This window comes from Bubalus kerabau, chromosome 13 (assembly GCF_029407905.1).
Source record: "Bubalus kerabau isolate K-KA32 ecotype Philippines breed swamp buffalo chromosome 13, PCC_UOA_SB_1v2, whole genome shotgun sequence".
In the NCBI taxonomy this organism is placed as follows: domain Eukaryota; kingdom Metazoa; phylum Chordata; class Mammalia; order Artiodactyla; family Bovidae; genus Bubalus; species Bubalus kerabau.
Genome location: NC_073636.1, coordinates 75,769,558 through 75,786,641, shown reverse-complemented (window position 1 = coordinate 75,786,641; position 17,084 = coordinate 75,769,558).

Below are 17,084 nucleotides of genomic sequence, written 5' to 3'. Positions count from 1 at the left end.
TTTCTACATCTCTCAGTGTCTATGTTGGTTAGATACACTTATGAGAATCAAATGAAACGATCTATGTAAAGCAATTAGCACCAGGGCTTGACACATGGCACGTGCTTGCTAAAAGCTAACTCTTGCTATTAGCATGTCATTTCATCTGCACAAGGACACTGAGGGAAGTGGCTTGTCCAATATCATACAGCCGGCTCTCAGCCCAGGTCCTCTCCGTGCGTCCTCTGTCACAGCCTCTCGTTGACCCTGTCATATAGCTTACCTTCTCCAGGACCAGAGTTGGCAACATCAGAACCAAGTGTTGAGCACCAGCCTGATCTCACGACTTGCCAGCCGTGTTATCTTGACATTTCAGCCCTCTGTGCCTTGGTTTCCCCATGTGTAAAATGGGGACTCATACCAGTTAGCATCTGATTTTTGGGAGGACTTCAGAGGAAAATCATGGCATACAGCCAGTGTTCCATCATGGCTGAGGGTGATCTCAGTGTGTGTTCACAGCCTAGTGCTGTGCCTGGCCCAGAGTGGATGTTCAAAGGAGGTGTGTTGGAAGAAATAGAAATAATGAAAGGGAGTCTGAAGAGTCCTCAGAAGAGGAGATGCAGATCTAACAAGAGTCACGGGGAGATGAGAGATCAAAAAAAAAGATTCAAGAGGGAGTCCCTTCAATGAACATTTATGGAGCACCTACTGGGTGGATGCAGGTGCGAGCAACAGTGTTCCAGGGCCAGAACTACCTGTGGACAATTAAACAGATGTGACTCATGAGATGAACAGAGCACTGCAAGGCCTGGAGGGACTGAAAGAGAGAGAGGGGCAGTGAGAGCAAATAGCCAAAGTGAGTAGGAGGGAAGGGAGAGAACAGACCACGTGCTGATGCCTCTGGAAGGGTTGGCCTCTGGTCTCCGAAAGCATGAAAGAGTGGAGGCTAAGAATAGAGAGAAGAGGGCAGGAGAGAGAGAGGAGAGAGGAGGGGTCGAGAGGCAGGGCTGGGAGAGATCAATGAAGGGGAATAAACTGAGACAAGTACTTAGAGGAAGGAACAGGCTGGTGAGATGGAGAATAAACCTCAAAATAAATAAAAGAGTGACGGAGTTTAGTGGGAGGGGCCAGAGGGGCAGCCATAGGGAGAGATAATTCCAACCACCTGGAAGGAGAGAAGGACCAGGACATGGGGACAGACGGAAACTAGGGAAGGAGGCAAAGGAGGAAGTGGCGGGGGAGGGGGGGTGCTGAGGTAGAGCCGGGGTCCCTGAGGTGCCCTGCTCCTCTTGGCTTTGAACTTCATACATCATTATGTGTCTGATCAGTGACAGCATGACAGGATAGAGGTAGAAATGGGGGTCTTGTCTCCTGCCATCCTTCACTCCCTATTCAACAGCCCTCTGGGGAGAGGCTTCCAAGGGGATACCCAACCCAAGAAAAAAAAAGGATCTATGGAACTCAGAGGTCCTAGCCCACCATCAACAACCTCATACTGAGAACTGTGGGGCCAGGGGTCTCCTCCGTTAGGCCTCGTCCTGGAGAGATGGGACTAGAGAGAGCCATGCAGCAAGGAGAAAGAAACCAGGCCAGGTAGAAAGACCTCAGGCTTTGGACTAGCTGGATTTAAAAGAGCTTGGAAAAATGCACCCGGACATGGAGGCGGGTATTTTATTGGGAGGTTCTGGGGGCCAAAGTGGCACTAAGTTGAGGACTAAGTAGGATGCTTGCCTACTTACTCTGTCCAGCATCACCCCACCCCAACCCGGGGAGAAGCTCCCGGGATACTGACCTGGCACCTCCCAAGAGACTGGGCCCTGGCCTCAACCCACCTCAACAGGCCGCGATTATTTCTGAAGCTAGAGGGTCAGTGCGGGGGCGGGGGGCGGGGAGGTGCTTTCTGGGCAGCCAGCCAGGGGCGGCCGCTGGAGAAACCTAACCCCCACCCTCTCCTGAGCCCCCCTCCTCTGAAGCCGGGCTCCCCTCGTAGTGCGAAGAAAACGTGGAACCCTGGACGCGGTAAAGTCAAGTGGTGAAGGGTCAGATCTCAGACTCGGGGTCTCCGGGGAAAGCTGCCAAGCGGGGAGGGAGACGGCGCCCCTCCTGGGGGCGCTCCCTTCGCGTGCATCTGCGGTTGGAAGCAAGACGGGCACCGCCCCCCGGGGGTTCCTGGGACGCGGCCGAGGGTGGGACTGAGAGGCCGGCCCCCGGCGGCGGGGGAGGGGCGCGATCCGGGGGCGGGGGCCGGGGCTCCCCGGCTTCGGGGTCCCGGCCCGGCGGCCGCCTGAGGCTCGGCGCTGCGCGGCGCTCCTGCCCGGCGGGCGCTGCATTCTCCGAGTCTCCACCAGAGGCTGCGGGAGGAAGGAAGGGATCCGTCCCTTGCACACTTCCCCCCTAGTCAGACACGCACACTCCCTCGCTCCCGCTCGCTCACTCCCTCGCTCTCCCTCGCTCTCTCGCTCACACACACGCGCGCACACGCCGCCGCGGCTCCCCCTCTCGCGCCCGCTCTCCCTCCGGCTCCTCCGGGGCGGCCGCCGGGCTCCGGACTCGCCCGCCAGCCCGCGCCGGGGCTCCCGCCCCACGCAGCGTCCCGAGGCGGCAGGACTAGGGGAGCCCCGGGCCGCTCCCCGAGGTAAGAGCGCGGGGTGCCGCGTGAGGGGCGGCCGGATTGCCGCCGAAGGGAGGCTTGCCCGGCCGGGAGGGAGCCCCCCCTGGCCGGCGGGAGTGGCCCGGCAGGCAGAGCGGGGAGGGTGGAGGGCGCGCGAGCCTCCCGCCGCAGGGGGAGCCCGGGTGCCCGCGCCCGGCCCCCGCGTGCCCCCTCCTCTCGGCAGGGCGGGCGGGGAGGGAGTTTCCCACGTCCAAACTTTCCCCGGCGCGGAGCCGAGCCGCCGCCTCTCTGCCCGGAGCCCGCGGCCCCCACCTGCCCGCCCACCCAGCCCCCTCCAACCCCGCCTGCCGCGCGCCGCGAAGCCGCCGGGACCCCCGCGGGTCACCGGGTGGCAGCGCCCGGGGCCGAGCCCGCGCGCCGAAAGGGGGCTGGGAAGGGGGCGCACAGCCTCAGCCCGGGAGGCCGGGACCCAGGCGTTCCCGGCGCGCACAGCACCCCCCACCGCCACCCCCTGCTATGGGGTTTCGACTCCCGGGCCCCTCCCAGAGGCGGGGTCCGAGCCGGGAAATACCGCACGGCGTGAGCGTGTGCGCGGGTGTGTGTGTGTGTGTGTGCGCGCGAGGTCGTGCCGCGTCCGGGGGCACCCGGAGGCTCTCAAGCCGCGGCGACACGCGCGGCTGCGGCCACCTCGGGGGGAGGGGGAGAGCTGGCCCGCGGGGCCCACCAGCGCGATCCCGCTACCCTGGGGCCGTCGGGCCAGGTGGCAGACCGGGCGGCGCTGCCCTCTTCCCTAGCATCCGGCTCCGGCAATAATGTCCCTTCAACGGAAAAAGGACAGGGCCGACGGCCTCACGTCCAAAGGGAGCGCCGCCTGGGGCTGACCCTAGGGGGCTCGGGCGCTGGTGGGGGTGTTGTGGGTTGTATGGGCGCGCTGGGTGCTGGGCGGCCCGCAGAGGGCACCCTCGGGCACCCGTCTTACTAGGGCCGGACTTGACCTCGCCTCTCCTTCTTGCCGAGCCCTGTCAGGCCCCTGCCCCAGCCCGGGCGCGGCAGGAGACCACCAGGCGGGGCTGCAGCGGGAGAGCTAATCTGGAGCCCCTCGGGGTCTCCTCAAACTGCAGGGGGCACCCCCTGGTGGCGGGCAGAGAAGCCGCCGTTCGAAGCCGCTGGAGGCTTCCCACGTTCGCGCTCCGGGGAACCCTCTTGTCTTCTCTGCCACCCCTTCGCTGCCTGGCCTGAGGTTGCACAAACCAGCTCTGCTCTCTAGGTCTGGTTCCAGCTTTCTCCGGGTCCCTGGGTCTGGCCAAGGTGCCCCCCACCCCTAGCACGGGCAGCGGCACATTTGAGGGTTTTACCTGCTGCCAGCCCTCTTAGGGAGGCCCTCCTGCGAGGTTCTGGGTCTTATCCTCTTCCTCTCGCGCTAGTCAGCGCCACTGCTCGACATCAGCGTCAAGATTGCCTTGGAACCCACAGGCTCCTTCCTAACCACCATGGCCCTTTCTCTGTTTTTAGTACCCCTACATTTGTCCATCAGTGCCCACTCTGTCCCCCTTAATTGCCCCTGTTCTACAGTCCTTTGGGGGCTTTTTGTCTCTACACCCATCCTTTGGTCTTGACCCATCTATGACCATTTCTCCTCCACCCATCTGCCTGCCTCAGTTTCTCCCTGGCCCAGCTACTTCACCCACCCCTATTCCTCTCCATCTTCCATTGTCTTGGACGCTCCTCTTACTTTCTTCCTGGAAAGGAAGGCCATTGTTGACATTTTAACCCTGCTTCCTAGGGGTGTCTAGTTCCCTCCGGGGACCACCCCTGCCAGGGCCTGTGGGGCAGGAGCTTTGCAAAAGCTGCTGAATCTCTCTCAGCCTAGGGGCAGCCGTCTGTCCCGAGAAGCCGGCTGGCTGCTGGCTCCCGGAGATGAAGAACCCCCTCCCCTGTTCCTGACATTAGAGATCACCTGGTGCCCCCTTCCCCTTTTAGAATCCCAAGTCACACGATAAGCGATAGCCACAGACAGAATGGGATCCCAGGTGTCCTGACTTCCAGGCCTCATCAATTCTCCGTACATGTCGGGCAGGTCTAGGGGGAAACGAAGCAGTTTCTTGCCTTCACGTTGCAAGCAGAACAAGAAGACGCCTGCTTAAATGCAAGAGGTGTTTAAATTATACCCCCACCCCCACCCCTGCTGAGCACCTTGGTCAGTACCAGGGAAAGCTGTTGAAATGTCTTTTGCAGAGAAGCCTACATAATAGACACTGAGGATGCTGCAGTTCAGCCCCTACAGGTTCGATGTGATCCCCAGCAAGTCCCAGCCCTTCTATGAAAAGTGTGTGTGCTGTGTTCTCCAGCGTTTTGGTTGGTCTGGAATAATTGTGCCTAGAGGCGGGATTTCCAATCCCCCAGCTGTCTGCCAGGCCTCTTAGGCCTTGGCAAAACTCTGCACTTCTTGGCCCTCTGGGGGAGGGGTGCTGGGCAGGGACCCCAGGAGGGCCTGTCTCCTCTGAGTTAGCAAAGTTTGTAACAGCCAGTTTATTTACCACATGAGCGATAAGAGTCAGCCAATTAAATTTCCTTGCCTCTCTGTTCTTTTTTTTCCTCCCCTTTTTTCTTCCATCAGGAAGCTCCATTCGGAAATGCAGCCTCAGGTATTCGGAGAGAGAGAGAATGATTCCTGTTTATATAACTCCGGCAGCAGCCGGTGCGGCTCAGCCTGGGAGGGGGTGGGAGCTGAGAATGGAGTCAGTGTGGTTCCAGGAAAAGAAGAGACCCTAAGGAGATGGCTTGGGCTGGGGCCTCAGGCCTGGGAGCTCCCCCATCCTGCCCTGAGGCGACCCAAACAAGGCACTAGGGATTGGGGACAGAGAGTCCACCCCGCTAAGTCTTGAGGAGACCCAGGCCTCAGGCTAGGCTTAGGGAGTAAATTTTCATGGCCCCCGCGAGGGTTGGGTGTACCCTCCACTGCCCCTGGACTCCTCCAAGTGCCCTTAAGATGGAGCTCTTGACTAGAGGCCTTTGCTTCCTAGAAGCTTGTGATTCAATATAGGCCTCTCTAGAGAAAGTCTAGACTTTTTTTTTCTAAAACTACCAAGGACAGGCTCTGACCTTAACTTTTTCATCAGGGCAATGGGCATAATTGAATTTTGTCTTTTCTCCCATGGAGGAGTCAAGTACTAATAAGAAATTTGTCTGAAAGATGGTCTGAGCTCTAGGTATCTGCCAGAGGGAATGTTTTTCTCATTGAGAATGATGCAGAGTGGCTGGCAGGACAAGGTGGATGGAGGCATGACTGTCATATACAGTTGGATAGGTTGTTGACTGTTCAAGGAGACTCAGTACAAAAGGAGACGAAGGCCGGAAATCTATCTTAAGCTCCACTCAGCAAATCAGGTGCCCTAATGGTAGACCATGTCCTTCCTCTGGAGGAAGGGACACTGTTCTCTAATTTACAAAATAGTTTTCATATACCCTCTGGCCATGGGCCTGTCGTGCTACAGGCCCCCAGAGGAAGATGTTTCTTTAATTCCCACAAAAGTAGCCCTCTTAGGGGTTAGGGATATACATGCTGCTTACTCGTTAGCCCAGTTCTTTTAACCTTGTGGACGCCCTCCTGAATACGTGAGTCTGGGTCTGAACACATGTTGTGCAGGGACCTGGAGGGATTCCCTTCCTCCCCGCAAGTCTTCTTCCATACGCCATCAGCAGGCCCCTGTCTGTGGTCACATTGAGATTAAGTGAGGAGCTTCTTGGTTTCTCATCAGACCCAGAGCCTTCAGCCATCCACTTGCAACTAAGCAACCTCTTTTGTGTAATATAAACAGCTAATTAAGAACATGGGCCTTGGAGTCAGACCAGCCTGAATTTGTGACTTGCTAGCTGTGTGACTTGGGAAAAGTTACTTTGCCTCTCTGAGTCTCAGTTGCCTCCCTTGAGAAATGGGAGGGAAAAGGTTCTACCTGCCATATTGAGTTGTGAAGATTACATGTGCGTGAGTATGTAAGGTGCTTAGCAGAGTGTTGTTACTGCTATTATCCCTCTATCTGTCCCTTGGTTTCCACGGGGCTGAAGGCAGCAATTCCTGTTTAGTTTTGTACATGATTTTGACCGCCTGCACCCCTGATGAGTCAGGACCACTGGGATCTGTCTCTGACCTCCTTCAAGGGACATGCCAGTCCCTGCATGTGCCTGGGGCATCAGAACACATTCGAGATTCCCACAGGTTCATTTCACCCTAGTTTCTACCTCTTTTCTCACTCCCATCTGTCCCATGGTCCTCTGCTCTGGCTCAGACCTCACCAGCTTTGCCTAAATCGTTGTGGCAGCCCCCTTCCTGGCCTCCCAGCCTCTGATCCCCTCCCCACTGCAATCCCTGCTGCAGCCAGAATGATCTTTCCCTAACGCAGGTGGGATCGTGTCACTTGCTTGATTAAAACCCTTCCATGGCTCCCCATCGCCTACTGAATTAAGTCCAGACTCCGCACCGTGACATTCAAGGTCCTTGTAATCCGTCTGCATCCTCCTTTATCTCCCACTGTTCCTCCAATCCGACACTCCCGCGTTCAGCCACACCTGCCCTTCTACCTGAACACCCTTCCCCTGAAGATCTTTCAGTGCATTAAAGACCCAACTCAAATAGTACCCATCCCATGCACCCACCCAGTCGTCTGACTATCCATCCATTCGTTATCCAGTTTAAAATATATATTTGCACATCCTTGTCAGATGTTTACTATGTGCTAAGCACTGTGCTAAATGCTAGAGATACAACAGGGAACAAGCAGACAGGATCCCAGCCAACCGGAATCTGATGGTCCTGGGAAGGAGACAGACAATTAAACAATTCTCATAAGCCATGCTAAGAGCCAAGCCTCAGCAGAGGCTTCCAGGAGGAAGTAGTGGTTAAGCAGGGACCTGCAGGTTGATTAGCAGCTATCTAGGAAATAAAAGGGGTGGGGCAGAGGAAAGATGGGAACAGGCTCCAGGCCAGGGAGTGAGGGGTACCCAGGTCCAGAGGTGAGAGAGAATATTGGAGGAACTGCAAGTTTAGTTGGCTGAAATGGAATGCAGAGAGCTTGGAGTCCAGGAAACAAGGCCAGCGAGGTGGGTGGAAGCCTGGTCCTGTGGGTCTTGAGAGCCACGAAGAACAGTTTGGACTGCATCGTGAGAGCCGTGGGGATTGACTCGGGTTTTCAGCAGGGGAGTGACATGACTACACTGCCTTGAGAAGCCTCACTTTGCTGCAGGTGGAGGATGGACTAGGGGGGAAGATGATGTTGAGTGCTGCCAGTGGCTGGGTCTGGGGAGTAGTGGGAGATGGTGAGGTTGGAGGAGGAGGATGGCAGGGCTGGGAGATTGGGCAGACATGGCAGACAGGAGGAGTCCCTGTTTCTAACTTGGGAAGCTGTGTGGGTCATGCAAGGAGCAAAGCTTTCAAGAGGTAGAAACCAGCAGTGGACAGAGCCTATGTGAGGCGCTACTGGGACAGGCCGTGGAGATGCCTGATGGATAGTTGTACAGAAAGGACTGGGCCACCCTGAGAGTTCTAGGCCAGAAATAGATCTTTGAAGCTGCAAGGATGGATGAGATAACCCAGGATAAGTGTAGAATGAAAAGAACCTTGAGGGACCATCAAATTTCAAGGACAGGGACATCCCAGGAAGGTTTCTCTGATCCATCCAGATACATAGGAATGACTTTCATCTATACTGAGCCCCCTAGCAATTAGGTTTTGTTTTGTTCTTCCTATCTGAATGTATCATCAAGTGAATCCACAGTTCTTAATCAGGGGTGATTTAGCCCCCCACCTCAGGGGACATTTGGCAATGTCTAGAGACTTTTCTGGGGCTTCCTTGGTGGCTCAGTAGTTAAGAATCCACCTGCCAGTGCAGGAGATGCCAGTTCAATCCCTGGGTCAGTAAGATCCTCTGGAGAAGGAAATGGCAACCCACGCCACTATTCTTGCCTAGAAAATCCCATGCTCAGAGGAGACTGGCAGGCTACAGTCCATGGAGTGGCAAAAGAGCTGGACACGACTTAATGGCTAAACAACAACAGAAGACTTCTCTGGTTGTCACAAGTAGGTGAGGGACTGCTCCTGGCATCTAGTGGGTAGGAGTCAGGGATGCTGCTAAACATCCTACGATGCACAGGACAGGCTCCACACTATGAACTCTGCAGCGTTGATAGTACAAAGAGTGAGAAACCCTGCCCTGGATGAGAAGATCCTGAAGGCAGGCTCTGAGTTTTTTTCATTTTTTCCTCCCAGCATCCAGCATAGCAAGTGACATAGAGCTAGCTACCCCCGCTGTATCAAATTTGGGTTTGAGGAGCGCAGGGTGCGGGGGTTTAGTTCATTCAGCACTGAAGCCTACAGTACCTACAACCCAGCCTTACCCAGGGTTGCCCGGCCCATCTCCAGAAGGCTGGACCAGCCCACCGATTCAGAATGGACGGAAGGATGAACCGATGGGACAGACCCGCTGAAAAACTGCCAGAACCCCAGAGACGAGGGCATATTGCTGTGGACGTTTCGCCAGCCTCATTTTTCCCTTGTCTTGTTAGCTTCTGTCATTTCTTTATCACCCGAGTAAATATATGTTATTTTTTTTAACCAGGCAAGTTACAGATAAACAATATGAGAAACATGACAGCCTCCTGATTAAGAGCACGGGCTCTGGAGTCAGAGAAAGCCAAATTTAAATCCTTAGCTTTGCTACTTACTGAGTGAGCCTCTGTTTCCTCGTCTGTAAGGTGGTTTTAATGAAGCCACCTTGTGGGATTGTAGAAGAGTAAATGAAGTGATAAAGACAAAGGGCTTAGCCCAGCGCTGGGCTTGTTGGAAGTCTTCAATATGGGGTCACTACATATGTGTGTGGGCCTCCCAGTTGGCTCAGTGGTAAAGAATCCGCTTGCCAATGCAGGAGACCCGGGTTCAATCCCTGGGACAGGAAGATCCCCTGGAGAAGGAAATGGCAACCCGCTCCAGTATTCTTGCCTGGGAAATCCCATGGACAGAGGAGCCCGGTGGGCTACAGTCCTTGGGGTCACAAAAGAGTTGGACATGACTGAGTGACTAAACAATAACAACTTGTGCATGTATGTGTGTGGAAATTTATATGTATGTATATAAATGTGTCTTTTTGCACATGAAGGCATTTTTAATTAGCCATAATCCCACCACCATTTGGCTAACATTTCCGTGCATATCTTCCTGACTTATGTGGATTTTTAAAAAATAAAAATGGCATCTTGCTTTATCCATAGGCCTTTGTAACCTGCTTTTTTCTCTCTATAATATATTGTGAATGTCTTGCCATTTCGATAAATATACATCTACATCATCATTTTTTAAGAGCTGCATGATTCTCCACTGTGTGGCTGGACCATCATTCATTTAACCAGCCCCCACTATTGGCCATTTGGGTTGTTTCCAATCCTTTGCGATTACAAACAATTCTGCCATGAACATCCTTGTACACACGCCTTCACGCTCTTGTCCGATGATTTCCTTGGGGACCACTCGGACATTTTTGGCAGGAGGCACGTGGCCCTGACCAGATTTCTCAAGCAGAAGCCCTGGGGCCCAGAAAGGAGGGGCTGGGGGTCCCCAGGGGAAGGAAGAGGATGCCGGATGGCCAAGAAATGTTTTCGTCCCCGGAAAGCAGGTTCCCATGTTAACACTGGGCTTCTCTAGGAGCGAAATAGCCCCACCCTATCTCTCTGTTGTCGCTGTGGTGCTTGCTGAGAAAGGTGCCAGGGGTGGGGAGGTGGACTCTGTGTGTGTGTGTGATGGGCAGAGTGACAGGTACCAGGCAGGCAGGGAGACAAGGTGGAGGGGCCTGGGCAGGCTGATGGATGAGCAGCTGAGGCAGATGGATCCAGGTCAGTGGGCAGACAAGATGATGGGCAGTGATGGGCTGGACAGATCCAGGGGACCACAGACATAGGACTGCGGCCTCACAGTGGAGCCCACAGGAGCTAGGAGCTGAAATCCTGTATTCAGGGACAAGGAGTTCCTGGGAGATGCAGCCAGGGTCCGAGGCCAAGAGGCTCCTAGGAATTCTTCTAGCATCCAAGCGGCTGCTCAGGATTTAGCACATCAGAGTTGAAAGGATCTTTAGGTGTGGATGGGTCCAGGCCTCCTCTACAGATGGGGAACTGAGACCCAGGGGAGGAGGGAATGTGCCAAGGGTCCTACAGGATCTTGGCAGCAGACTGGTTCCTCTGCCTCTAATTTAGTCCTTTTTCGTTTCCATTCTTTGAAACGAGCCTCTCACCTGGGCTTGAAAGGAAGAGGGCCAGGTTGGCAGAGGGGGAGGTTATGACCCAGAAGGGGAAGGGAACTGGGAGGTCAGAGTGAGCCTGGCCATGAATCTGTCCTTCTATTCCCCTCCCACGATTCTCTTTCCGCCACCCTCCTGCGTACTTCTGAAAGCACACACCCAGGAGCCAGACGGAAAGTTCCTGCTGTGGCTCTGTCACTAGCTCCATGACCTCAGAGTCAGCTCACCTGTGCCTCAGTTTCCCACCTGTACCTACCTCAGAGATTTGTTGAAAGGATTACACAAGTGAATAGACGTGCAGCCCTGGGACGTCCCTGGTGGTCCAGTGGTTAAGAGTCTGCCTTGCAATGCAGAGTGCGCAGGTTCAATCCCTGGTCAGGGAACTAAAATTGCACATCAGAGAGAGGGGGGCAACTAAGCCTGCACCCCGCAACTACCAAGCTCAGGCACTCAGGAGCCTGTGCTCTGTGATGAGAGAGGCCCATGCACCATGACTGGAGAGGGGGAAAAAAAACTAAAGAAGCCCTTCAGGAGTGCCTGGCCCTTAGGAAGTGCTCCATGATGTTAACTGCTCATATGCCACTATCTCGCCTTTAATTTTCCTTTGCCTTCTGTATGGGTGGGTGCACACTCACAGGCGCCCCCCAAGCACGCTGTATCCTCCTTGACGGCAAAGACTGTCTTTCTCATCCTGTCTCTCATCTTTGCTTCTCACCACCAGGGCCCTCTTAACCAGTTGGGCACGTACACAGTAGGTGCTGACTGAAGGTGTCTTTCAAAAGCTGATTATTTATTTTTGGTTGCACTGGGTCTCCGCTGCTGCCCTTGGGCTTTCTCTGGTTGCGGTGCACGGGTTTCTCAGTGCGGTGGCTTCGCTTCTCTTCTCCTGGTTGCAGAGCTCCATGGCTGCAGTAGTCAGGCTTAGTTGTCCGGTGGCATGTGGGATCCTCCCAGACAAGGGGTCTAACCTGTGTCCCCTGCACTGGTAGACAGATGCTTCACCACTGGGCCACCAGGGCAGTCCTCAGTGAATGTGTCTTGACGTGGCTTGTGGACTATATGCTGTTGAAGGGATTCGGGAGGCAGCCTTGGAGCTGTGTGTTGAGGTCCAGGAAGGCAGTGTCACAGGAGGGGGCAGGGAGGTGGTGGTGGGACAGCATGAAGGAAGCCGGGAAGCTTGGGGGAACATTTGGGTTACAGCTCCTTGCCTGCTGTGACCAGAGCACCAAGCCAATAAAGGGAGGCGTGAGAGAGGCTGAGAAAGGGGGCAGGAGTTTAGCAGAATTCAGAAGGGTGGGCCTCTAGGCAGGGGAACGCAGGCCATAGGGAACTGTTGACTAGAGATTTAAGGATGATCAGGCTGATGGTGTTGTTTTAGGATCGACTTGAATGAAAGAGAAAGGAAGCAGTAGGCAGCTGGAATTGTCCCAGTGACAAGGGGGTTTGGGGCTTGAATGATGCTGAGGGGAACAGGGGCCAGGGGGCCAAGGTACCAGGGAAACAGGATCAACAGGGCTGTTGGTTATGGAAGATGAGGGAAACGGAAGAATAAAAAATGTTGAGGTCTCAGGCCTGGGCGTCTGGGAGAATTGGGATGCCATCAACCACGTTAGGGGACTATACTTGGGAGATATGGGGAAAGGGGAGATGCCAGCTAAGATTATTCATCCATCCAGCCTCCCATCTAAGCCGTCCATCCATCCACCATCCCATCCATCTTCCTCCTGCCCACCTGCCTCCATTTAAACATTCAACTGCCAAGTCCACCCCTTCCTTCTCCTTCCTCCACCCCTCCATCCATTCGCCCGTCATCCATCACACAGGTACCTCCACTACCATTCTTTCCATCTTCTGCTGCCTATTTGTCCACACTCGTCCATCTATAATCCTCCAACTTATTCATTCATCCAAGCTACATTTCTTGTGAGCCTACAATGTGCCAGGCTCTGGTAAAATATTTTGCTAGCTTGATAATTAAGACAGTGATTAGAAAAGCCAATGAAAGGGACCAGAATTCTTTTACCTGAAAAAAAGAAATTTGAGAGGCCTCCATCTGTCGCTAAAGTTATAGGGGATGCCCTGAAAGAAGGTGTGTTCTATTCCCAGGATAGAATAGAGGACATTGGCTGCACTTGCAGCTGGAGGGATTGCAGTTAGCTTGCAGGGAGGACTACCTTAGTGATCATTACAGGTATCTGAAGTACCTCCCTGATCATGTGTTTGGGCTAAAAGGGGAAATGAAATCTATAGGGGTGACTTAGAGGGCATGAGTGTAGACTGGGCCATTGATGGAGCCGTGGGTGGAGAAGGACTCAGGACTTGCCTTGAAGAATGGTGTGGGAGTGCAAGAGAGGAGGACCAAGGCGAAGGGAACTTGCGGGGAGGCAGACAAACCTGTGGCTGGGATGAGCCAGGGCGCAGTAGGGCCCCTTAGTTCTGAAAACAGCCCCTCACTCAGCCTCCTTCCCTTCACAAGCCAACTTTTCTCTCTGACCCTCAGCTCTTACACAGCCCTGTCCCCTTCCCAAAGCCCCTGCTCCCCATTTAGTCCTTGATCCCATCCCTGAGCCCCTGTTCCCTCTTCAAGCCTTTGTTCCCCGAAGACCCCCAATCTCCACACAAATCCCCCATTCTCAGAGCCTGCACCTCTTCTCTGAGCCCCCGTCTCTTTGTGGGATCCCTCTCCTCTCATGGCAGAGAGCCCCCAGACTCCCCAGCAGAGCTCTCGCCACCCCCTGCAGAGCCTCCACTGCCTCCTGGAGCCCAGAGCCTCTTGCTGAGCCCCAGCCTCTCCTGGACACCCAGGTCCCTCGCAGAGTACGTACCACTTCACTTGACTCCGGACCACTTTCTGCATGCATTTCCCTTGTTCTCTAACTGCACCTCGGCCCCTGTTCTGAACCCTCCTCTCCTCTCTGAGTGCCCCCCAACCCCGCCATTCCCTCATGGAGCCCTTCCTGCCACCCCCGTCTCAGGGACCAGACCTCACACTCCAGGTTCTGTCCACCAGCAGGCACTGACTCCAGCTCTATAGCCATCCCTGGAGCTCTGCATCAACCCAGCCAACCCACAAGATCCTCCCCGCAGCCTGTGCAGTACCCTGGTCGGGGGGTTGGTTTGGGGATGGGAGGGTCCTTCAAGTGGGCCGGACTCAGGGTGGAGACCAGCAGCTTTGGCAGCTCAGCTCAATTCCATTCCTGGGCTGGGAGAAGCTGGAGACTCTTGACTGCTTCTGGGTTAGGAAAACGACCACAAATTAGAGAAAATGCTTTGGGAAATTGCTCTGCTGGGGGAGAGGGAGGTCGCCTCAGAATGGAGGGAAAAAAGCCCGAAGCCAGCACTGGCTCCCTGTGGCCTCAACCGTAGGCTCCAAACCATCTGCTTGGCATTTGAGGCCCCAGTGCATCATCTGACCTGGTCACCGGCTGAGTGCTAATGCCCACCTGGCCCAGCTAAGCTGTTGCTCCCAGGTCCGTTCTCACCTGCAGGCCTTTGCAGACCTGGGCTGATCTCTTCCCCCTACTCAGCCTGAGCACCCTCTTTTGTGGGCCATTGTTACCCGTCTTGATTCTGATAGTCCCCTCAAGGACAGGAGGGCTTCCCCAGTGGCTCAGCAGTACAGAATCCCCCTGCAATGTAGGAGATGCGAGTTTGATCCCTGGGACGGGAAGATCCCCTGGAGAAGGCAATGGCTACCAACTCCAGTATTCTTGCCTGGAGAATCCCATGCACAGAGGAGTCTGGCAGGCTACAGTCCATAGGGTCCCAAAGAGTCAGACACCACTGAAGCGACTGAACACACCCACACAAGAACAGGACCGATGTCTTCTACTAAAGGCAGACAGGCAAATGGATCTAGGCACCCATCCTCATCTGCTACATACTGGCTGAGTGACTTTGGGCAAGTCTCTTTGACTTTCTGAGCCTCATTTCCTCATCTGTAAAATAATTTTCTTCTTATTATTATTCTTATTATTTGTAATATAAGATAAGCACAGTACCTGCTTCATAGGGTGTTTCGTTCAGTTCAGTTCAGTTGCTCAGTTGTGTCCAACTCTTTGCGACCCCATGAATTGCAGCACGCCAGACCTCCCTGTCCATCACCAACTCCCGGAGTTCACTCACGTCCATCGAGTCAGTGATGCCATCCAGCCATCTCATCCTCTGTCGTCCCCTTCTCCTCCTGCCCCCAATCCCTCCCAGCATCAGTCTTTTTCAATGAGTCAACTCTTCGCATGAGGTGGCCCAAGTACTGGAGTTTCAGCTTTAGCATCATTCCTTCCAAAGAAATCCCAGGGCTGATCTCCTTCAGAATGGACTGGTTGGATCTCCTTGCATAGGGTGTAGTGAGGATTAAATGAACTAATATTGATAAACAGAACACTGCCTGGTACCTACTGAGCTCTGGAAAAGGGTTTGTCAAATGAAATGGATGAAACATTCAGGGATGTGGGCGTGGACGGCACAGGTGCTCAAGTGGGCTTTCAGAATTGGACTTTTGTAGAGCTAGAGTCCAGCCAGTTTTCCATCAGACTGGCCTCTTCCTGAATAATGAGAGCATGGGATGTTCTCTGAGTGAAAGGGCTTTTTCTGGAGACTGCTGGAGTGCTTTGTTCAGAGGAGGGTGGGCCCAGGCACACTGCACACAGAGGCTGCCTCTGCAGAGGGCAGAAGGGAAAGGCATCCAGCCTTCTCAGAGGCACCTCTGAACCCTGAGGGCCTCACCTGCCCTTTTCTCTGGTCCAGTGGAGTCCCCTGGCATGACTGTTCTCTCCCTGCCGTGACAGGTGATTGCTGTGTTCCTATGACCAAGACATCTGTCAGGGCATCTCAGGGAATTCCCTCCTACAGTCTGGCTGAGCAGGGAGTGAAGGGTTCGTCCTGGAACCCGCTGCTCCCTGTAGCACCGGGAAAGAACAGTGACCCAGGCACAGTCCTAGCTCTTGAGGAAATTTGGGAGAAACAGCCCATTCCTGGAGTCCCTCTTCCCCTGGGGTCTCTGTTTCCTCATTTGTCCTCTTCCTTTTTACAGAGTGGTCCCTCCACTTGCCCCTCTTTTTTCTCCTCCTCCCAAGGCTCTTCCCTAAGCAGAGGATGGGAGGGGCTCCCAGGGAGGAGAGGGAGTTTGTAAAAACTGGGGGCATGACTGGAACTTCTGATTGGCTGGTCAGGGCTATTCTTTTCCCTGGTTGCCATAGCAGCCATTTCCTGGGGTTGTCAGTGATGAAACTCATAACATTGTTTTCAAATAATCCGTGTAATTGAAATAACAATTGAGCTGTTAACTCGTCTCTCACACCCGGACTGGGACAGATCCTCCTTGCCTGATACCCTCCTGCCCACACTAGGAAGCTCTGGTCCCTGCCCACCTCTCCAAGAGTCCAGCCCCTTTCTTGGGTTGGAGGAAAGGGGAGGAGGTAGATTTATTATAAAACCCAGGAAACCCAGGCCCCTAGAGTTGAATTAGAACTCAGAAACCAGAATTCACATCCCCCCTCCCCATCTTTTGCAACCAGAGGTGCAGAGGAGGAAACCAGAGGCTTAATCAGCGTCCCAGAGGAAGGAAACAGGTGAGCTAAGACATGCAGTTTGGTTCATTGGTGGAAGTTGAACTTGATGTATTACACGGAGGGAGTCAAGCTTATACAAACTTTAAGGACTTGAGCTTGTCTGAATCTTTACCCACATCTACCCCCATTTTTCAAGTGAATAACTGAGGACCCGGGAAGTTAAGTTTAATACAAGTGTTTTTTAAAATAACTGTTGATTATAACAACATAATACTTGTTGAATGGGTGGATCTCAAAGAGAACAGACCACTTCTGTCTCTCTTCACTGCCCCCTGCCCAAGCCAGGAACTAAGATCTAGTTTCCTCACTCAGAGGACTTCTTAGAAAAGGGGGTTGAGAGTGATTCAGGCACTTGTGGCTTTAGAGAAAGAGGCGGACAGATTCCTGGAGGAGATAATGGGAGACATTCCTGAAGTACTGAATCCCCCCGCCCCCACTGCTGCCATTCACCCCAGGTCAGAGGGTGTGTATTCAGAAGCATAAATGTGAGGAATGCAGGTCCTTGTTCAATCCTCGGTCTGGGGTGGATTGAAAAATGGAAGAAGCAAGGCCTCTTCTATTAGTAAATGTCTCTGTGCACATGTAGGGAATGCAGTTCTGCACAGACAGCTCCCTATAGTGGCAGCTCCACGAAGTATAAAAGCC